At 41.3% G+C, this 23,470-nt stretch overlaps 1 protein-coding gene across 6 annotated transcripts in view; it reads right to left on the reverse strand.

Annotated features, from left to right (window-relative positions):
* Positions 1 to 23,470, reverse strand: part of LOC110502777 (RNA binding protein fox-1 homolog 3) — a 739,581-nt gene that overhangs the window by 490,117 nt on the left and 225,994 nt on the right. For all 6 annotated transcript variants that reach the window (XM_036960469.1, XM_036960467.1, XM_036960470.1 and 3 more), the window contains one exon: positions 20,508 to 20,566. The gene's annotated coding sequence lies outside the window, so the exon portion shown is untranslated. The remainder of the gene's footprint in view (positions 1 to 20,507; positions 20,567 to 23,470) is intronic.

Here is a 23,470-nt window from a genome sequence, read left to right on the forward strand (position 1 = left end):
GTAAGTCGCTTGGGGTATGTCTCTATCAGTTTTGCACATCGAGAGACTGACATTTTTTCCCATTCCTCCTTGCAAAACAGTTCGAGCTCAGTGAGGTTGGATGGAGAGCATTTGTGAACAGCAGTTTTCAGTTCTTTCCACAGATTCTCCACATGTTTTGGATCATTGTCTTGTTGGAAGACAAATCTCCGTCCCAGTCTCAGGTCTTTTGCAGACTCCATCAGGTTTTCTTCCAGAATGGTCCTGTATTTGGCTCCATCCATCTTCCCATCAATTTTAACCATCTTCCCTGTCCCTGCTGAAGAAAAGCAGGCCCAAACCATGATGCTGCCACCACCATGTTTGACAGTGGGCATGGTGTGTTCAGGGTGATGAGCTGTGTTGCTTTTACAACAAACATAACGTTTTGCATTGTTGCCAAAAAGTTCAATTTTGGTTTCATCTGACCAGAGCACCTTCTTCCACATGTTTGGTGTGTCTCCCAGGTGGCTTGTGGCAAACTTTAAACAACACTTTTTATGGATATCTTTAAGAAATGGCTTTCTTCTTCCATAAAGGCCAGATTTGTGCAATATACGACTGATTGTTGTCCTATGGACAGAGTCTCCCACCTCAGCTGTAGATCTCTGCAGTTCATCCAGAGTGATCATGGGCCTCTTGGCTGCATCTCTGATCAGTCTTCTCCTTGTATGAGCTGAAAGTTCAGAGGGACGGCCAGGTCTTGGTAGATTTGCAGTGGTCTGATACTCCTTCCATTTCAATATTATTGCACAGTGCTCCTTGGGATGTTTAAAGCTTGGGAAATATTTTTGTATCCAAATCCAGCTTTAAACTTCTTCACAACAGTATCTCGGACCTGCCTGGTGTGTTCCTTGTTCTTCATGATGCTCTCTGCGCTTTTAACGGACCTCTGAGACTATCACAGTGCAGGTGCATTTATACGGAGACTTGATTACACACGGGTGGATTGTATTTATCATCATTAGTCATTTAGGTCAACATTGGATCATTCAGAGATCCTCACTGAACTTCTGGAGAGAGTTTGCTGCACTGAAAGTAAAGGGGCTGAATAATTTTGCACGCCCAATTTTTCAGTTTTTGATTTGTTAAAAAAGTTTGAAATATCCAATAAATGTCGTTCCACTTCATGATTGTGTCCCACTTGTTGTTGATTCTTCACAAAAAAATACCGTTTTATATCTTTATGTTTGAAGCCTGAAATGTGGCAAAAGGTCGCAAAGTTCAAGGGGGCCGAATACTTTCGCAAGGCACTGTACATAGACTTGAAATCACTGGCCACTTTAATAAATGGAACACTAGTCACTTTAATAATGTTTACATATCTTGTATTACTAATCTCATATGCATATACTGCACTTTATACTATTGAACTTTATCTTAGTCTATGCCGCTCTGACATTGCTCGTCCATATATTTATATATTCTTAAATATATTCCTTTACTTAGACTTGTGTGTATTTGGTATATATTGGGGAAATTGTTAGATATTACTTGTCAGATACTACTGCACTGTCGGAGCTAAAAACACAAGCATTTCGCTATACCCGCAATAACATCTGCTGAACACGTTTATGTGACCAATAAAATTTGATTTGATTTGACCATAAGCTTCCTTTGTTTTATCACAGGTGACAGTTATAATATTCATACCTGCATGCTGTATCAAAACGTTGGCTGGTCCTCATTAAAGTCCCGTAGATCACTTCACTATTCTATTTTTGTTTACAAAGCTCTACTACAGAAGCTTCCAACTTACCCAACTTCGTTGTTGAAGTATAAAACCATGAGTTACCGAACCCGTTCATAGGGTTGGTTAACTCTTGAGGTTTCTCGGGTCTCCACCGAATTAGGTAAATCTGCCTTTAGTTTTTAATGCACCTCATTGCTGAAACAATTTACTAAACTCATTACAATTGAATGTTCTGGTTCCTCTTGGGCAATTTAAAGTATTGATTGAGGGATGTAACTGTTTTTCTTAAATGTTGTGCGGTGCTGTATTTTTATTTATTTATATTGATATTATATTGACTGCTGTTTTGTTTCATATTGTATTTGATTGTTATGTTTCTGTGATCAGGGCATCCTTGTGAATGAGACCATGGACTCAATGTATTTAACCTGAATAAATACATCATTTTAAATACTCTCCTTTCCTTTTTTTCTCTCACCTATCCTCTCATTCCCTCCTCTCCTTTTCTCTCCTCTGCCACCCTCTCCTCCCAGTCTTCTCCCCCCTCCTCCTTCTCTCCTCCCCACCAGGGGTTATAGTGACAGCAGAGAACTCGTCTGACTTGAAAGCATGAGAGTGAAGGAGATGTCAAAGCTTCCCCTCAAGACACTCTCTCCCGCTTTTGTGCATTTTAATGCTGAGATATTCAAATCTGACAATCCACCTTCCCTCTCTCTCTTCGTCTTCTCTCTCTCTCCCCCGCTCTCTCTCTCATTCATCCCACTCTGTGATATCCAAGTATTAGGATGCTGGGTTTAATAAGAGAAAAGGAGGAGGAGAAGGAGAATGAAGAGGAGAGGAAGGGGGATGTGGGAAGGTCCCCCCCTCTCCTTCGGGGTGAAATCACCTTCAGCTTTTTCTTCTTTCTCTATGAAAAATGGGATTAAATGGAGTGGGACCCATGTGAATAACAGAATGGGAAGCTCTGACCTCTGGCCCATCCCCCTCAGTGGGGCTCTGGTCAAAAGTAGTGCACTATATAGGGACTAGGGTGCCATTTGGGACACACATCATATCTAACGACGTAACAGGCCTTAGATCATAGCCCAGAGCTATTGATCAAATGATCTAACACCTTTCCATCTCTTTCTCCATTCCCCTTTCCACTCCCCCCTCTCCTTCTTTCACCCCCCCCTTCAACCTCTCCCTCTCTCACTGCCTCCCTTGTGTAAATGACAGGGTCTTTCTGACCCCCACACTTCACACACACCCACATGCTGGGACTAGCTAGAACCACTAAAGTAGAGTACTGTGGAGTAGCCTCCCCTGTTTCTCCCCTGGATCAGGTCTGTGGGATGGGGCTAAATGTGACACAAAAACATGTTCCCCGAGGAGAGGAGGAGAGGGGTGGGTCTAATTCTTTAATCTGAGCAGTGGGAGAGAGACTGGGACAGGGTGACACACACACAAAGATCAGAGGGTGAGACAGGAAGGGATGATTGTTAGGATTCACACACAAAGGAGAGGACCTCATTCAACCTCATTCAAACCCACCCAACAACTCTCTAACCATTGATTGTCCAATGCGACCACAGTGAAATGTTCACTGACCAGATAGATAGAGTGGAAGACCGAGCTCGTACGGAACAGGGGTACTGTATGTCTATAAAAAGTGCCTTTGGTGTGACCGGATAATGGATGATATTTGGTGGCTACAGAAGGACGTTCACTGAATATCCGATGAGCTGAAGCAGAAGGAGAGCCTCGTTGATGAGCTCACCAATGTAGCTATAGCCCAGGCTTAACATTCTGTATCTCAGTGCTAAACCTCTCTCTCACCCAGGGTGGTGGAGAGTTGGACGAAGTCAATCTGTCCCACTTCTCGGAGCAAGTGGCTTGTTCAACACAACTGAGACTGGGTGGTTCTTTCCTGCCTTGGAGGATTTGCTCCACCTGGCAAACAGCTTTGCACTGCTGGAAATGGACAGTCCAGCCCTAGGATCCCGGTCTGGTCCTGGAGACCTCGATGATAGGCAAGTGATCACCAACATCAAGAAATAGGGCAACAACATCAGTCCCTCTACCTATGTCCACTCATCTGGTCCGCCTTCAGCTGGCAGCCAGACCGTGCCCTCTGCCCCCAACAGGCGACCCGACTCACCGCCGGATTTCTGCCACTTCGGACCACCTCGTCGCCCCCTCGGCTCCATGACCTCCCCCTCCCAAAATAGCCATTGTTGGTTGTTCCGTTGTACGGGATACGGTGGTTGATGGCACACTGACATTCTGCTTCCCTGATGCCAGAGTGCGTGACATCACTCTGGAGCTTACGGTCATTCACTGTGGTTGTGCATGCTAGTACAAATGACATCAAGCTGCGGTAATTGGCTGAGTAGAGATGGGACTTCAAATACCTGAGAGACATACTATTGGCTACGGGCAAGAGGATTGTTTATTCTGGGCCTATCCCAACACAAGGTCGTGGAATTGATCATCTCTTCTGGCTATTTGCACTGGACTCTTGGATGAAATCAAGACTCTTCTCTGAAAAAGTATTGGATTTTATTGACAATTTCAATCTGTTTTGGGAGTGACCGCAGCTCCTAAAAAGGGACGGCCTGCACATGAACAGGAAAGGAGCTTGGATGCTGAGTGCTAACATCAAAAAGGTATGTAAAAAAGTGATGGGATAATAGTCCTTGCCCGCAACTGGTAACCCCCATTGATTCTTGCATTAATAGACCAAATAGCACAGTTCTAAGCAATCTTGTATTTATACCATTTCAAGCCAAACCCATTGTTATTTTATATAGAGGGCTACCTACTGATCATAGCATGTTCGGTTTGGAGACTCCGTCTGATCTGAAATCCAGCAGCTGTGGCCTTGGACATGTAAGTGTCAGAAAGTCACGACATTACCAAAGTTGGCTCCCCTGCCTGTTCGGGCAGTGCTCGGCGGTCATCGTCACCGGCCTACTAGCCGCCACCGATCCCTTTTTCGTTGTCTGTTTGTTTTGTCTTATTAGTTGCACCTGTCTATTTTTGTGCTTGATTGGCTTCCTTATTTATAGTACGTTTACCCGCCCTTGTTTCGTGGGGGATTACTCTTATGTTACGTGTGTATGTTTTTTTGGTGTTCGTGCTCTGGACCTGCTACCCTGTTGTGTTGGGATGGTCCACATTTTCCGCGCCCTGGTTTGATGGGCATTATTTTTCTGTGCGATATTAAAAGTGCACATCTTCCTGTGGAACTATATGCTCTCTACGCCTGATTCTTCCCTCACGCACCAAGTTACCCGTGACACAGAAGTTTGATTTGGAAAATGTATCTTATTGCAATTCTGGCTTCTCAAACCAACGCAGACGTTTGGATAATTACTGAGACTTGGTTAAAATAGTCTGTGCCAGACTCTGATGTGTCTCTGAATGCATGCAATGTTTATATATCTGACAGTTACATACAGTGCATTCGGAAAGTATTCTGACATTTTATTACGTCACATCCTTATCCTAAAATTTATTAAATTGTTTTTTTCTATTCACAATCTATTCACAATAGCCCATAATGACAAATCAAAAGTAAACAAAACACTGAAATATCACATTTATATAAGTATTTTTTACATCCTTGAGTCTTCTTGGTTATGACGCTACAAGCTTGGCACAATTGTATTTAGGGAGTTTCTCTCAATCTTCTCTGCAGATCCTCTCAAGCTCTGTCAGGTTATATAGGGAGCGTCGCAGCACAGCTATTTTTAGATCTCTCCAGAGATGTTCAATCGACTTCAAGTCCGGGCTCTGGCTGCTCATGACCTCCAGTCTGAGGTCATGAGTGCTGTGGAGCATGTTTTCATCAAGGATCTCTCTGTACTTTGCTCCGTTCATCTTTCCCTCGATCCTGACTCATCTCCGATTCCCTGCCACTGAAAAACATTCCCCACAGCTTGATGCTGCCACCACCGTGCTTCACCGTAGGGATGGTGCCAGGTTCCCTCCAGACACAACACTTGGCATTCAGGCCAAAGAGTTCAATCTTGTTTCATCAGACCAAATAGTCTTGTTTCTCATGGTCTGAGAGTCCTTTAGGTGTCTTTAGGCAAACTCCAAATGAGCTGTCATGTGCCTTTAACTGAGGAGTGGCTTCCATCTAGCCACTCTTCCATGATAGCCTGATTGGTGGAGTGCTGCAGAGATGGTTGTCCTTCTGGAAGGTTCTCCCATCTCCACAGAGGAACTCTGGAGCTCTGTCAGAGTGGCCATCGGGTTCTTGGTCACCTCCCTGACCAAGGCCCTTCTCCCCCGACTGCTCAGTTTGGCCAGCTCTAGGAAGAGTTGATGGTTCCAAACATATTCCATTTAAGAATGATTGAGGCCACTGTGTTCTTGGGGACATTCAAAGCTGCATACATTTTTTGGTACCCTTCCCCAGATCTGTGCCTTGACTGTAAATAAATGTATTAAAAATCCTACAATGTGATTTTCTGGAATTTCTTTCTCATTTTGTCTGTCATAGTTGAAGTGTACCTGTGATGAAAATTACAGGCCTCTCTCATATTTTTAAGTGGAGAACTTGCACAATTGGTGGCTGACTAAATACTTTTTTGCCCCACTGTATATGTCAAAGATGTGAAACCAATTTATTGGTTTGATTTGTATAATGAGGAACAACCTGATGTTGCAGTTGAAGAATTTATGAAATTGCTTCTTCCGGTTACTGATAGTCATGCAACCATCAAGAAACTGAAACAAATCCCCATGGAAACATTATGAATGAGGTTTTAAGTTGTTTTTATTGGCATGAAAGAATATAAGTGAAACACTAAACAGTACAGATAAAATAAACTGGTAAAAAAAAGTTGTGCAGGTGAGCTTGGAAGCCCTATGAAAACCACACCACAAATAAGTACAAAAGAAAGTTTAAAGAAAATCTACATGCGCCAAATACAACAGTGAAATGCTTACTTACAAGCCCTAACTGTCACGTTCTGACCTTTATTTCCTTTGTTTTGTATTTATTTAGTATGGTCAGGGCGTGAGTTGAGTGGGCAGTCTATGTTTGTTTTTCTATGTTTTGGGGCATTTCTTTGTTTCGGCCTAGTATGGTTCTCAATCAGAGGCAGGTGTCATTAGTTGTCTCTGATTGAGAATCATACTTAGGTAGCCTGGGTTGCACTGTTTGTTTGTGGGTGATTGTCTATGTCAGTGGCTTATGTCAGCACAGGTCTATTTTGTAGCTTCACGGTCGTCATTTGTTTATCGTTTTGTAAAGTTTTCAGTGTTCAGTACTTTCTTGATTAAAGATTTACCATGGACACTTACCACGCCGCATTTTGGTCTTCTGATCCATCTCGCCTCTACTCTTCAGATGAAGAGGAGGACGACCGTGACACTAACCAACAATGCAGTTAAACAAAATTAAGCTTATTAATTATAATTGCACATAATATACTCAGTATAAAAGAAAAAACATGTTTGAATATGTCTGTGTGTGTGTGTGCATGTGTGTGTGTCAGTGTGAGAGTTAGTCTTCGCTTGAAGTTATTGATGGATGATGTGGTTTTGGCACTGTAAGATAAGAATTCCAGAGTATGGTACCTCTGTATATGACAGAGAATTGACTATGTGAGGTGCGGCAGTGGGGAGGATGAAGGTTATCGCAGTGTGTTGTGTTATATAGATGGATAATTGAAAAACTGTATGGCTGAGAGGGATGCAGCAAAAGGAATAGCAAATAAGTCTGACAACACAGCAGATAGGCAAACATACAGTAAATTGAGAAATCACTAAACTAGACTAAAAATAAGAAGAAACTATATTATGGAAAAAATATAAATTATATAAAGAATGATAGTAAACATTTCTGGAGTACCTTCAATAGAATTCTAGACAAAAAAGTGAACTCAGCTCCGTTGAGGCACTTGGTTTGTTCATAACAAACCCATTAAACATTGCTAACCAGTTCAATAACTTTTTTTGTTGACAATAATAGCAAACTTAGGCATGACATGCAAACAACAAATGCTAAGCCCTCATATTCGTGCATATACCTGACCAAATAATGAAAGACAAGCTCTGTAGTTTTGAGTTCGGCAGAGTTGATGTGGAAGAGGTGACTTTTCTTTGCTATCTATAAATTAGGACAAGCCACCTGGTACCGACAACCTGGATTGTAAATTGCTGAGGTTGGTAGCAGAATACATTGTGATTCCTGTTTGCCACATCTTCAATTTAATCCTAGAAGACAGTATGTGTCCTCAGGCCTGGAATGAGGCAAAGGTCATTCCGCTGCCCAAGAATAAAGCAACCTTAATTGGTTCAAACAGTCGACCAATCAGCCTGTTCCCGGCAAACTTTAGATTTATTTATTTTTTTTACCAAATATAATGTTATTTCACAGAGAACAAATTAGGAAAAGACTTTCAGCATGTTTATAGGGAAGTACACTCAAAGTGCTCGGCACAAACACAAATGACTGATGATAGGCTGAAAGAAATTGATAATAAGAAGATTGTGGGAAATGTTTTGTTAGACTCCAGTGCAGCTTTTGGTGTCATTGATCATAACCCATTGCTGAAAAAAACGTAGGTATTATTATCCTCTGCCTTATCATAGATTGAGAGTTACCTATCAAATAGAACACAGAGGGGTTTCTTTAAATGGAACCCTCTCTAATGCAAATTCGGTTGAGTGTGGTGTACCGCAAGGCAGCTGGCTTGGGCCATTATTGTTTTCTGTTTTTACTAATGACCTTCCACAGACCTTGAATAAAGCCTGTGTGTCTAGGAACACTGATGCTTCAACAGTATACACATCGCCTACAACAGAGTAAAATTAACAACTGACGCCTTTAACATAGAGCTCCAGTCAGTTTTAGAATGGCAAACTAGCAATAGCCTGGTGCTAAATATCTCAAAAACAAAAAGTATTGTTTTTAGGACATATCACTCGCTTAGCCATAAACCTCATCTAAATCTATTATTAAATAACATGGTGATTGAGCAAGTTGAGGAGACTAAACTGCTGGGTGTAACCCTAGATAGCAAGCTGTAATGGTCAAAACATATAGACTCAATGGTTGCTAAAATGGGAAGAGGTCTGCCCATGATAAGGCATTGCTCTGCTTTCATGACATCTCAATCAACCAAACAGGTCCTACAGGTGCTAGTTTTGTTGGCACCTGTACTACTGCCCAGTTGTGTGGTCATGTGCGGCAAAGAAGGACATAGGCAAATTGCATTTGGTCCAGATCAGAGCAGCACATATAGCACTTAGATTACAAGCAGGGGGAATGTCAATGACATGCATGTGGATTTCTCCTGGCTCAAAGTTGAGGAGAGATTGACTGCATTACTATTGGTCTTTGTGCAAGGTGTTTATGTGTTGAATGTACCGAACTGTCTGTTCAAGTAAGACATGCAACCAGAGGTCTCATCACATTCCCCAGGTCCAGAACAGAGGCTGGGAAATGCACAGGATTAAATAGAGCCATGATTACATGAAACTCTCTGACACTCTAACGGAAGCTAGCAATAAAACCAGATAAAAGAACACCTTCCTGCACAACAGGGACTGTGAAGAGACACATAGACATTTTTACATATTTTGTATTGTATTTTGTATTGTATTATGTATTGTATTATGCATTGCATTATATGTACTGTATTGTATTATATATTGTATTATATATTCTATGTATTCTATTTGTTCAGGATTTTTTCTGGTTTAAAAAGGGTATTAGGTGGTGGGAATGGCTGGTGGAGTGGCAGGGTCGTGGCAATGTGCGTGGTCGGCCCATGTGTGCGGCTGGATTTTAGAGACAATTTTAGAGGCTTGGCGATGTAGAGCCATTTTTGAATATTTTGGCCAATTTCCTCAAATTCTACAAAATGTCTTCTTGGCGTGAGAGTAATTGTTGGAGTTTAAAGCAAATGTCCTGCAATTCTATGCATTGTTCCATGGTTACTGCAGTGTTCTTTTGCACAAACATAATAAACAAAGTCATTACTTCTAAATTCATTGTTTTGGGAATTTTTCATTCTCCCTGACTGACTATATTTTATTTTGGTAATTGTAAGGATTCTATTATAAAAAAATATTTTATTTTTATTTAACTAGGCAAGTCAGTTAAGAACAAATTCTTATTTACAATAACAGCCAACCCCAGCCAAGCCCGGACAACGCTAGGCCAATTGTATGCTGCCCTATGTGACTCCAAATCATGGCTGGATGTGATACAGCCTGGATTCAATTATTGTTCATAGAGCTCAGAGACAGGATTCTGTCGAGGCACAGATCTGGGGAAGGGTAACAAAACATTTCTGCAGCATTGAAGGTGGCCAAGTACACAGTGGCCTTCATCATTCTTAAATGGAAGAAGTTTGGAACCACCAAGACTCTTCCTAGAGCTGGCTGCCCGCCCGCCCGGCCAAACTAAGCAATTGGGGGAGGAGGATCTTGGTCAGGGAGGTGATCATGAACCTGAAATTTCTAAAACCTGTATTTGCTTTGTCATTATGTGGTATTGTGTGAAGATTGATAAGGGTAAAAAACTATTTCATACATTTTAGAATAAGGCTGTAACACAACGAAATGTGTAAAAAGTCAAGGGGTCTGAATACTTTCCAAATGCAGCTCCATTATCCTTTCTATATACTTTATATCTGGTTTAATTTTACACTGAATGACTTAGTAGCCACAGACACCACTAAATGGGGATCCTAATAAACTACTAAATACTAAATCTACACCTTCTCCCCCTCCTCCCCTCTCTCTCTCGCTCTCTCTCTCTCTCTCTCGCTCTCTCTCTGCTGACTGGGGGATTGTATCTCAGTGTAGACAGAGAAAACTCTTCCCCTCCTCTTCTGCCTCTCTCTCCCTTCCTCTCCCTTCCCCTCCTGTTCCTTTCTTACTGCTGGCTGGGTGATGTGATTGTGTCTCAGTGTAGACAGAGAGAACTCTCCATCAGCAGTAGTCCTGACCTTGTCTGTGTATCTGCTCTGACCTAGGAAGACACACAGCACAGATCATATCACTGGCAGAGCAATGCTCACACACCACACACACCCAGACGCACATACGCAGACACACTCTCACATTCACACACGACACAACAGCCCTGCACACAGCAAATTGATTGTGCCTCACCAAATTCCCATGGAGAGCAAAATAGGGAAGGAGGGACAAAGGGAGAGAGGGAGGGAAAGAGGGAGAGAGGTTGTGGGAAACGTGGTTTCTTGTCTGTGTTTTATTTCATTGTCATGGTTGTTGCATTCATCCAAAATCAGCCTCACCAAGTGAGATTGTAAGCGAATATATGTTATCAATAAAATTACATCCATTAAAAAACAATATATACTGCATGATCTTATTTGTAGTTTTTATTCACCCACAACCCGCATTCAGAATGACTGCCAGGTTAGATAGTCTGCGATATGAGTCTACCTAAACCATTTAAACTGGAGGGATACAAATCAGTAATGATTGTAAAGTAACAGATTGGAATAGTTTAAAAAGATCTATGTTATTTATATTTGAGTAGCATAATATTAATTAATCAATCAATGTACATGGAAAAATATAGATGTTGAAACAAAATAAATAAAAATCCACCTGCAATAGAGCATGCCGGGAAATATGATAATGATGGTAGTGGTTTGGTTTAACACTGCTTATTAACACCAACAATGGGATTCTTTACACAAATGAGTGTTTATTTAACAGTAACAGTGTTAATTTAACACCTGAAACAACATTAAAAATGTTAAACTAAAAATCAACATTAGATAACACTGGCCAATTTGCTGTGTGTTAAACGTCTACTGTAACTGGGCTGATAGTGGCTCTAATCGCCTCTGATAATAGGGGACACAGGCTGCAGAGAGACCGTGACTTTGCCTGGGGCCAAGATTCACACAAAGAGTGTGTGTGCGTGTGTGTGTGTGTGTGTGTGTGTGTGTGTGTGTGTGTGTGTGTGTGTGTGTGTGTGTGTGTGTGTGTGTCCATCCTGGGGCAGTGATAAAAGTTGAATGACCATGTGTTCCCCTGCCAACCTATTGTCCCATGACACTGCAAGATGTGGCCTCCACAGACATCCCGAATAGATGTTAATCACACACACCGACCCAAGACACACGCACACTAGTGCTGAGCAATTAGTTATTTTTGAGGTCAGTTCGAGTCTTTTTAAAAAATCACGGTTTTAGATTTAAATTATTTTTTAGACATTAAATGCAGAATGCATTATCTGGGTTGAATGCTGTAACGACAGAATATAACAATTAATTAAAGTACCATAGTGCTACTGTCACGCCCTGACCATAGAGAGCCATTGTTTCTCTATGGTGAAGTGGGTCAGGGCGTGACTGGGGGTGATCTAGTTTGTTTATTTCTATGTGGTGTTCTAATTAGTTTTCTATGTTGGTGATTTGTATGATTCCCAATTAGAGACAGCTGGTAATCGTTGTCTCTAATTGGGGATCATATTTTTAGTAGCTGTTTTTCCCACTTGTGTTTATGGGATATTGTGTTTAGAGTTAGTGCACGTAACATCTCTGTAGACACGGTTCGTTGGTCTATTGTTTATTGTTTGTTTTGCTAACTTTTCACTTTATGATAAATTATGTGGAAACCATATCGCTCTGCAGCTTGGTCCGACATTTATTCAAGTGAACGTGATAGCTACTGACTACCCATTACTGCCTATCACTTATGTGATTTAGCCACCTTACTTTAATAAAATATTAGTTTTATTTGATGACTATTATTTAATTGTAAGTCACCATCTCATCTCTATAGAGCTGCTGCAAATGCTGTCTGACAAAATCAATATTTTAGTAGTTCTTCAAAGTAAATAAGGCATACTTTTATGACTGCTGAATACCAACTGTCAATCACATCAATCATTATGTATTTTCCTGTACAGATACCTCACGAACCAACTTGTTTCTATCCCTCTTGATCTAGCGTTCTCTCTTCTCTCCATCATCTCGTTTGCTCCACACAGACCGGACAAATAGGCAGGCACGCAATGGATTATCGTCCTTGTAGTTATTTACAAGGTTTTTTGTGCTAAACTATGTAGAATTTTAGCCTGTTGGAAATTACAATTCCACACTACATCGCACAATTTGGGCTTGATCTAATTTATCTCTACAGAAGCTGCGCATCCAGCTCAGTTTATTTAAAACTAAATGTTATTTAAATAAAACAGATATGTTGGTTAATCGCTCAGCACTAAAGCACACACACTTAGTTTTTACTGGAGCTATCCATGGTCCTGAAATCATTGTAGCGACTGTTATAGCTTGTTGACACTGACCTCAATAACTTCCCCACCATCTCTCCTTTTCCCATCTGTCAAATAAAACATTCTACTTCTAGCAGCAATTGATTGTTATATTAACTTTCGGTGAATGACATGAACACAGCAGCTCTGTTTCTGTGAATCATTAACAGGTGGTGAATTTGAAGTGTTCCCAACAACAACCAACCCCCATTACTCTTTGTTTACAATCTTTAAAAAAAGGTACTATGTAAAAGCATACAGAGTTCTTCGGTTTGTCCCCATAGGGGAACTCTTTTTGGTGCTAGGCAGAACCCTTTGCAGATCGCTCTACCTAGAAATAGTGATGGGGAATACTAAGCTTCCTGAAACATTGAGGATTTCAAGCCCATGGTGTCTAAAACATGTTCAGTACTCCAGGCTTTGATATCATGCTGGTCAAAATAAATTAGAACAGCGAAGTTATTATAGATGACTTTGCACATGTGTGCACAGAGAGGCCTTTCTGTTTTCTACAGAAACCAATACCAAACCAATCAGGTGATTGTTCAACTTAACAAAGCTTCAGATGTCATTGACCATGTGTTTCTGGTTAAGTGATACAAGCATCGGCACACTGCTTCGAAGTAAACTGCTTAGCATTTACGACGCATGACTCGGAGCTCCGGTATCAGCCATAACATCACAACCTAGAACCCTCCATGTAGGGTTCTTTATAGAACCCATTGTATACGGTTCTGCCTAAAACCCTTTATGAAGGATTCTACCAGGAACCATTTATCATCTAAAGGTTCTTCCTAGAACCTTATGAATGGTCCCACCAGCCTTATTAGACTTTAAGATTAAATAATTTATGAAAATGCATTGCTATATAAATATATATCATAAGGGCCTACTGTAGTTATACCCTTCTACAGTGGTGTTAGGAAACCCCTGGTTTAAAGGCCACATCAGGCCTGTAAGTCAAATTTTGCTGGTTTGCAAAGTGACATGTAATTCCTATTGGAATCCAGCCAGAGATAAGATATCCAACAAGTGAACATTTTTATCACCAGCAACCTGCATTCAGAATGACTGCCAGGGTAGGGAAGATTGAATACTGAGACTATCTCAATGATGGAACAACCATCTCAGTAACGGGTGCAATAACTACTAACAGATTGGATTAGTTTAAAATATTTATATGTTTTATTTATCTTTGTGTAGCATACAATTTATCAACATGCAAAAACGCATTAAAACAAACCATTCTGAAAATCACCTGCAATAGAACTCGTGTTGTCTTCTAAAGAATTAGGGTTAGAATTAGGTTTAGGGTTATTAGCTCGGGTTAGTTTTAGGGTTATGGTTAGGAGATATGGTTAGGGTTAGGTTTTTGGGTTAAGGTTAGCGTTAGGGTAAGGTTTAGGGGTTAGGGAAAATAGGATTTTGAATGGAACGGAAATGTGTCCCCCCACAAGGTTAGTTATACAAGTCAGTGTGTGCGTGTGTGTGTGTAAAGGTCTCAGTTATCCAAGCTCTCCCATTCACCAGTGAACAATTTAACAATATCAGACTTCTACAACATGTTGCATCAGACACACACACACACACACACACACACACACACACGTTCTGTATCATTCATCATTCTCTCTTTCTGATTCCATCATATCTCTTTCTGTATGCAAGGCTAAAGAGAATATATTACACTAACTCAACCCCTAGTTGTGTCTTCTGACTCATAAAATAATTACAATATATAATAGATGTAATAGGTATTCAGTGGCATGCTCCTGCAGCCTCTGCCAGAGATTGTTTACCATACAATAGCCTTGGGGAATGACTACACACACACACACACACACACACACACACACACAAACACACACACACAGCTCTAGTTTCTATTAGGGTGAATTACAGTTGAACTTTAGCTCCAGGGAGATGGAGAGAAATCTTTTACTTTCCTATTTAGGAACAGTAGTATCTAGCTAAGTCTCTCTCTCTCTCTCTCTCTCTCTCTCTCTCTCTCTCTCTGTCCATCTCTCTGAACCTCTACATCTCTCTCTGTTCCCACAAGAGAGATCGAGAGATGGATAGACAGATTGAGCTCGGAACACCTGGCATAAACAATCCCAGATTCCAATGAGTAATATGTAGATATAATATACAGTGCCTTGCGAAAGTATCCGGCCCCCTTGAACTTTGCGACCTTTTGCCACATTTCAGGCTTCAAACATAAAGATATAAAACTGTATTTTTTGTGAAGAACCAACAACAAGTGGGACACAATCATGAAGTGAAACGACATTTATTGGATATTTCTAACTTTTTTAACAAATCAAAAACTGAAAAATTGGGCGTGCAAAATTATTCAGCCCCCTTAAGTTAATACTTTGTAGCGCCACCTTTTGCTGCGATTACAGCTGTAAGTCGCTTGGGGTATGTCTCTATCAGTTTTGCACATCGAGAGACTGAAATTTTTTCCCATTCCTCCTTGCAAAACAGCTCGAGCTCAGTGAGGTTGGATGGAGAGCATTTGTGAACAGCAGTTTTCAGTTCTTTCCACAGATTCTCGATTGGATTCAGGTCTGGACTTTGACTTGGCCATTCTAACACCTGGATATGTTTATTTTTGAACCATTCCATTGTAGATTTTGCTTTATGTTTTGGATCATTGTCTTGTTGGAAGACAAATCTCCGTCCCAGTCTCAGGTCTTTTGCAGACTCCATCAGGTTTTCTTCCAGAATGGTCCTGTATTTGGCTACATCCATCTTCCCATCAATTTTAACCATCTTCCCTGTCCCTGCTGAAGAAAAGCAGGCCCAAACCATGATGCTGCCATCACCATGTTTGACAGTGGGGATGGTGTGTTCAGCTGTGTTGCTTTTACGCCAAACATAACGTTTTGCATTGTTGCCAAAAAGTTCCATTTTGGTTTAATCTGACCAGACCACCTTCTTCCACATGTTTGGTGTGTCTCCCAGGTGGCTTGTGGCAAACTTTAAACAACACTTTTTATGGATATCTTTAAGAAATGGCTTTCTTCTTGCCACTCTTCCATAAAGGCCAGATTTGTGCAATATACGACTGATTGTTGTCCTATGGACAGAGTCTCCCACCTCAGCTGTAGATCTCTGCAGTTCATCCAGAGTGATCATGGGCCTCTTGGCTGCATCTCTGATCAGTCTTCTCCTTGTATGAGCTGAAAGTTTAGAGGGACGGCCAGGTCTTGGTAGATTTGCAGTGGTCTGATACTCCTTCCATTTCAATATTATCGCTTGCACAGTGCTCCTTGGGATGTTTAAAGCTTGGGAAATCTTTTTGTATCCAAATCCAGCTTTAAACTTCTTCACAACAGTATCTCGGACCTGCCTGGTGTGTTCCTTGTTCTTCATGATGCTCTCTGCGCTTTTAACGGACCTCTGAGACTATCACAGTGCAGGTGCATTTATACGGAGACTTGATTACACACAGGTGGATTGTATTTATCATCATTTGTCATTTAGGTCAACATTGGAACATTCAGAGATCCTCACTGAACTTCTGGAGAGAGTTTGCTGCACTGAAAGTAAAGGGGCTGAATAATTTTGCACGCCCAATTTTTCAGTTTTTGATTTGTTAAAAAAGTTTGAAATATCCAATAAATGTCGTTCCACTTCATGATTGTGTCCCACTTGTTGTTGATTCTTCACAAAAAAATACAGTTTTATATCTTTATGTTTGAAGCCTGAAATGTGGCAAAAGTTCGCAAAGTTCAAGGGGGCCGAATACTTTCGCAAGGCACTGTATATATATTGTATACATATACATACACACTACATGACGAAAAGTATTCTCGTCATACATCTCATTCCAAAATCAATTAATATGAAGTTGGTCCCCCCTTTGCTGCCATAACAGCCTCCACACTTCTGGAAAGACTGTCCACTAGATGTTGGAACATTGCTGCAGGGACTTGGTTCCATTCAGCCACAAGAACACACACTCAGCCACTGATGTTGGATGATTAGGCCTGGCTCGCAGTCGGCATTCTAATTCATTCCAAAGTTGTTAGATGTGGTTGAGGGCTCTGTGCAGGGCAGTCAAGTTCTTCCACACTGATCACAACAAACCATATGGACCTCACTTTGTGCATGAGGGCATTATCATGCTGAAACAGGAAAGGGCCTTCCCCAAACTGTTGCCACTGTTGGAAGCATAGAATAGTCTAGAATGCCATTGTATGCTGTAGCTTTAAGATTTCCCTCCACTAGAGGGCACTATGCATTGGGGCACGTAGCGTTCTCCTGGCATCCACCAAACACAGATTCATCCGTAGGACTGCCAGATGGGGATGCGTGATTCATCACTCCAGAGAATGCATTTCCACTGCTCCAGTCCAATAGTGGCAAGCTTTACACCACTCCAGCCGACGCTTGACATTGTGTATGGTGATCTTAGGCTTATGTGCGGTTGCTCAGCCATGAAAACCCATGTCATGAAGCTCCAGGCGAACAGGTCTGGTGTTGACATTGCTTCCAGAGGCAGTTTGGAACTCAGTAGTGAATGTTGCAACCGAGGACAGACGTCTTTACGCACTCCACGCAAACGACTTTGCGGATGAGTCGTTATTGCTCCGAGACATTTCCACTTCACAATAACAGCACTTACAGTTGACCGGGGCAGCTCCAGCAGGGCAGAAATTTGATGAACTGACTTGTTGGAGAGGTAGTATCCTATAACGGTGCCACGTTGATAGTCACTGAGCTCTTCAGTAATGCCATTCTACTGCCAATGTTTGTTTATGGAGATTGCATGGCTGTGTGCAACATTTTTATACACCTGTCAGCCATTCAGGGATCTAACTATCTTACAAGTATTTGAAATAAGTATTCTAACTACTTCTGAATATTTTGTATGTTGTATTACACTGGGCTGAACTACACTCCAATGTATTTTGTAACAATATACTTTAGAAAGCTGTAATTGGTATTTTCAAAATGAAAAAAATATAATCCATATCATTACTTTAGAGCGGTTCACAATTTTGTGGGGCCCTTTCACCCTACATTGGTATCAAAAGTCAGCATCTGCTAAATTAACTAAATGTATATGTATAACTGAATAAAAATATAAACTCAACAGATTTTACTGTGTCACAGTTCGTATAAGGAAATCAGTCAATTGAAATAAATAAATGAAGCCATATAGATTTAACATGACAGGGTATAGATATATGCATCTGTTGGCCACAGGTACCTTAAAGAAAAGGTAGGGGGCGTGGATCAGAAAACCAGTCAGTATCTGGTGTGACCACCATTTGCCTCATGCAGCGCGACACATCTCCTTCACATAGAATTGATCAGGTTGTTGATTGTGGCCTGTGGAATGTTGTCCCGCCCCTCGTCAATAGCTGTGTGAAGTTGCAGGATATTGGAGGGTACTGGAACACACTGTCATACACATTGATTCAGAGCATCCCAAACATGCTGAATGGGTGAAATGTCTGATGAGTATGCAAGCCATGGAAGAACTGGGACATTATCAGCTTGCAGGAATTGTGTACAGATCCTTGCAACATGGGACTGTGCATTATCATAATGAAACATTAGGTGATGGCGGTGGTTGAATGGGACAACGGTAGGACTTAGGATGTCTTCACAGTATCTCTGTGCATTCAATTTGCCATAGGTAAAACGTAATTGTTTTCATTTTCTGTAGCTTATGCCTGCCCATACCATAACCCCACCGTCACTATGGGGCACTCCGTTAACAACGTTGACATCTGCAAACCGCTCGCCGACACAACGTTATACACGTGTTCTGTGGTTGTGAGGCCATTTGGAAGTACTGCCAAATTCTCTAAAATTACATTGGAGGAAGCGAATGGAGAGAAATTGAAATTCAATTGTCTGGCAATACCTCTGGTGGACATTCCTGCAGTCAGCATGCCAATTGCACACTCCCTCAAAACTCAAGACATCTGTGGTATTGTGTTGTGTGACAAAACTGCACATTTTAGAGTGGCCTTTTATTGTCCCCAGCACAAGGTGCACCTGTGTAATGAGCATGCTGTTTATTCATCTTGGTATGCCACACCAGTCAGGTGTAACAGGGATGAAATACACATTTCAGAGAAATAAGCTTTCTGTGCGTAAAGAGCATTTCTGAGATCTTTTATTTTAGCTGATGAAACATGGGACCAACACTTTACATGTTGTGTTTATATTTATGTTCAGTATACAGTACATTCGGAAAGTATTCAGACCCCTTGACATTTTAAACATTTTGTTACGTTACAGTCTTATTCCAAAATGGATTCAATTGTTTGTTTCACTCATCAATTTACACATAATACCACAAATGAAAATGATTTTTTTTTCTTTTCTAAATATCAATACATACTTAAATATTACAGTTACATAAATATTTAGACCCTTTACTCAGTACTTTGTTGAAGCACCTTTGGCAGTGCTTATCGCCTTTATTCTTCTTGGGTATGATGCTACAAGCTTGGCAAACCTGTATTTGGGTAGTTTCTCCCATTCTTCTCTGCAGATCCTCTCAAGCTCTGTCAGGTTGGATAGCGAGCATCACTGCAGAGCTGTTTTCAGGTCTCTAGAAATATGTTCAATCGGGTTCAAGTCCGGGCTCTGGCTGGGCCACTCAAGGACATTCAGAGACTTGTCCCGAAGCCACTCCTGCGTTGTCTTGGCTGTGTACTTAGGATCGTTGTCTTGTTGGAAGGTGAACCTTCGCCCCAATCTGAGGTACTGAGCGCTCTGCAGCTGGTTTTCATCAACGATCTCTCTGTACTTTGCTCCGTTCATCTTTCCCTCGATCCTGTGCTGAAGAGATGGTTGTCTTTCTGGAAGGTTCTCCTATCTCCACAGAGGAACTCTGGAGCTCTGTCAGAGTGACCATCTGGTTCTTGGTCACCTCCCTGACCAAAGCCCTATTCCCCTGATTGCTCACTTTGGCCGGGCAGCCAGCTCTAGGAAGTGTCTTGGTGGTTCCAAACTTCTTCCATTTTAAGATTGAAAGAGGCCACTGTGGAAATGTTTTTGGTAACCTTCCCAAGATCTGTGCCTTGGAGCTCTACGGACAATTCCTTTGACCTAATGGCATGGTTTTTGCTCAAAGCAAAGGTTCTGATGAAGGATTTTTTTTATGTCATCCATTTTATAATAAGGCTGTAATATAACAAAATGCTGAAGAAGTCATACTTTCCACATGAACTGTATACAAAAACGAAATAATATTTTTTAGTAAAAAAAAATGTGTATACATACACGTGTATGCATGCTGCAAATACCTTATTTACATAAGTATTCACATCCCAAAATATAGGTGTGCCAAACTTAATTGCATTTTGTAATTGTAATGAATGATTTATGCCAATCCGTCCTCCCAGTAGTATCAACTAGGCCTACTGGAACTATAGCCCTCAAAACAACACAACAGCAATAACAACATCAGTTCTTCTGGAAACACTCTCTGAAACATCAGATGGTAACCCAGTCACAGATAGAGAAAAATCCCAGCCATGATATATGAACTGTAGTACTCACTGTTAGGGTCAGGGTGTGAGGTGGAGTCAGAAGGGTGTGGATCTTTCTTTACTCTGAACCTGTAGACACACACACAGAATCGACTGAGTACAGAGAAACAGAGCACCAGGGTCAAGAGTAAAGAGAGAGAAGGAAGAGGTCAGAGATCAGATATTGGTGAAGGGATGGTGTGTCTGTGTATTTGTGTGTGTGTGCGCGACATGATCTCACAGTTTAATCAATTTGACTTCAGATTCTGATGTTAATTTTGAAGTTGCTTCAAACATCAAATTCCTCTTTTGACACCCTCAGTTGACTCCTCCTGCTCAGCATCGTTCAATTTCTCCAAACTTCACATTTCTAAGTAGTCAAATGTCAAAGCTAATGGTTAAGGTTTTTGATAGGGTCAAAACATTAAGTTTAGGTAGTCATTCCGAATAAGGTAGGATAGAATTAAAACAAATATTGAACACGCAACCTTCGAATCCGGAGTCATGGGATTACACCCATCCCACAACCCCGTCCACAATGCCCTAGAATAACCCAAGTTTACTTAATAGATTTCCAGACGTTCTCAAAAAGGATGTCCAATTTTGAAGTCAAGCTTGAGCGATCTGCCTGGTGTGTGTGAGTGAGTGAGTGAGTGAGTGAGTGAGTGAGTGAGTGAGTGAGTGAGTGAGTGAGTGAGTGAGTGAGTGAGTGAGTGAGTGAGTGAAATATACAGGAAGGGAGGAGAAGAAGGAGAGGATAGAGAAAATAGATCACCTCTACTTCAGTAACATCTATTTTTGAACAATGTATCTCATCTTCTCGTCCTCTCCATCCCTCTCTTCCCCCTGCTATGGCACAAATCCCTGTTAACAAGAAGCAGGTTGGCTTCAATATTTCCGAATGGCACCCCATTCCTTTTATTGTGCACTACTTTGTGCGCTATGTAGGGAATAGGGTGCCATTTGGGATGCAGAGGAAAGACACTCTGCTGTCACACCACACCACCTTGCTCACCCTACCACACTATACCTCTCTATCTCCCTCAATCCCTCCCTTCATCCTTCTCATCCTTCTTCATCCTTCATCCTTCTCTGTCCCTCCCTCCATCCATCCTTTCCACTCTCACTCTCTCCTTCCAGAGAGTTGTATTTGCTTTGTTGTCATGTATGCTTCATGTGTCAGGTGTTTCATTTGCATGTACAGGCGCATTGTGTGTGTATGTGCATGTGCGTGAGTGTGTGTGTCAACAGATTGCAGTGTGTGATGATGACGTGTGGTAGTGGTGCCTAATCATGACACAGAGTGATCACAAACACCACCTAACCTTTCACAATCCAATAGAGGACATGGGATAGAAAGATGACACACACACACACAAGTACGTGTCCACACTGTCTGTGTCTCTCCTGCCAGTGGAGATTACCTCTGCTCATTTTCAAAGGATACAGACTGCGCCAGGGGTAAGGATTACACACACACACACATACCCACACACACAAACACCGGCACACACACACACACACAGACACACACACAAACACTGGCACACACACGCAGACACACACAAACACTGGCACGCACACACACACACACACACACACACACACACACACACACACACACACACACACACACAGGGAAGAAGAGAGGTGGCACAGAAGAGAGCAGGAAGACATGACCACTCCATCCCTCTCTCATTCTCACTTCTCTCTCTCATTTCTCTCCCTCTCTCTCATCCATCCCTCCATCTCTCTTTCTACCTGCCTCTCTCTCTCTCAATTTTAATTCAACTAATTTCGAGGGCTTTATTGGCATGCGAAATAAACATTGTCAAAGCAAGTGAAATAAACAATAAACAAAAGTGAAATAAACAATAAAAAATTAACAGTAAACTTTACAATAGAGACATTTCAAATGTCATATTATTTGCAAATAGTTAAAGTACAAAAGGAAAAATAAATAAACATAAATATGGTTTGTATTTACAATGGTGTTTGTTCTTTACTGGTTGCCCTTTTCCTGTGGTCAAAACTTTCCTTAAGCTTGGGTCAGTCACAGTGGTCAGGTATTTTGCCTCTGTGTACTCTCTGTTTGGGGCCAAGTAGCATTCTAGTTTGATCTGTTTTTTAGTTAATTCTTTCCAATGTGTCAAATAATTATAGTTTTGTTATGGAAGGTTTGGGAATTGTTTCCTTTTAGATGGTTGTAGAATTTAACGGCTGTTTTAGATCATTAGCGGGTATCGGCCTAATTCTGCTCTGCATGCATTACTTGATGTTTTACGTTGTATACGGAGGATTTTGTGAGTTCTTGGTTGGTGAGCGGACCCCAGACCTCACATCCATAAAGGACAATGGGTTCTATAAGTGATTCAAGTATTTTTAGCCAGATCCTAATTGGTATGTTGAATTTTATGTTCCTTGTGTTGGTATAGAAGGACCTTCTTGCCTTTTCTCTTAGATCATTCACAGCGTTGTGGAAGTTACCTGTGGCGCTGATGTTTAGGCTGAGGAATTGTACATTTTTATATGTGCTCTAGGGCAATGGTGTCTAGATGGAATTTGTATTTGTGGTCCTGGCAAATTGATCTTTTTTTGGAACACCATTATTGTTGTCTTACTGAGATTTACTTTCAGGGCCGAAGTCTGACAGAATCTGTGCAGGAGATCTAGGTGCTGCTTCTGGCCCTCCTTGTTTTGGGACAGAAGCACCAGATCATCAGCAAACAGTAGACATTTGACTTCAGATTCTAGTAGGGTGAGGCCGGGTGCCGCAGACTGTTCTAGTGCCTTCGCCAATTCGTTAAAATATATGTTGAAGAGGGTGGGGCTTAAGCTGCATCCCTGTCTCACCCCATGGCACTGTGGAAAGAAATGTTTGTGTTTTTTGCTAATTTTAATCACACACTTGTTGTTTGTGTACATGGATTTTATAATGTTGTATGTTTTTCCTCCAACACCACTTTCCATCAATTTGAATAGCAGACCATTATG

This window comes from Oncorhynchus mykiss, chromosome 23, assembly GCF_013265735.2.
Source record: "Oncorhynchus mykiss isolate Arlee chromosome 23, USDA_OmykA_1.1, whole genome shotgun sequence".
In the NCBI taxonomy this organism is placed as follows: Eukaryota; Metazoa; Chordata; class Actinopteri; order Salmoniformes; family Salmonidae; genus Oncorhynchus; species Oncorhynchus mykiss.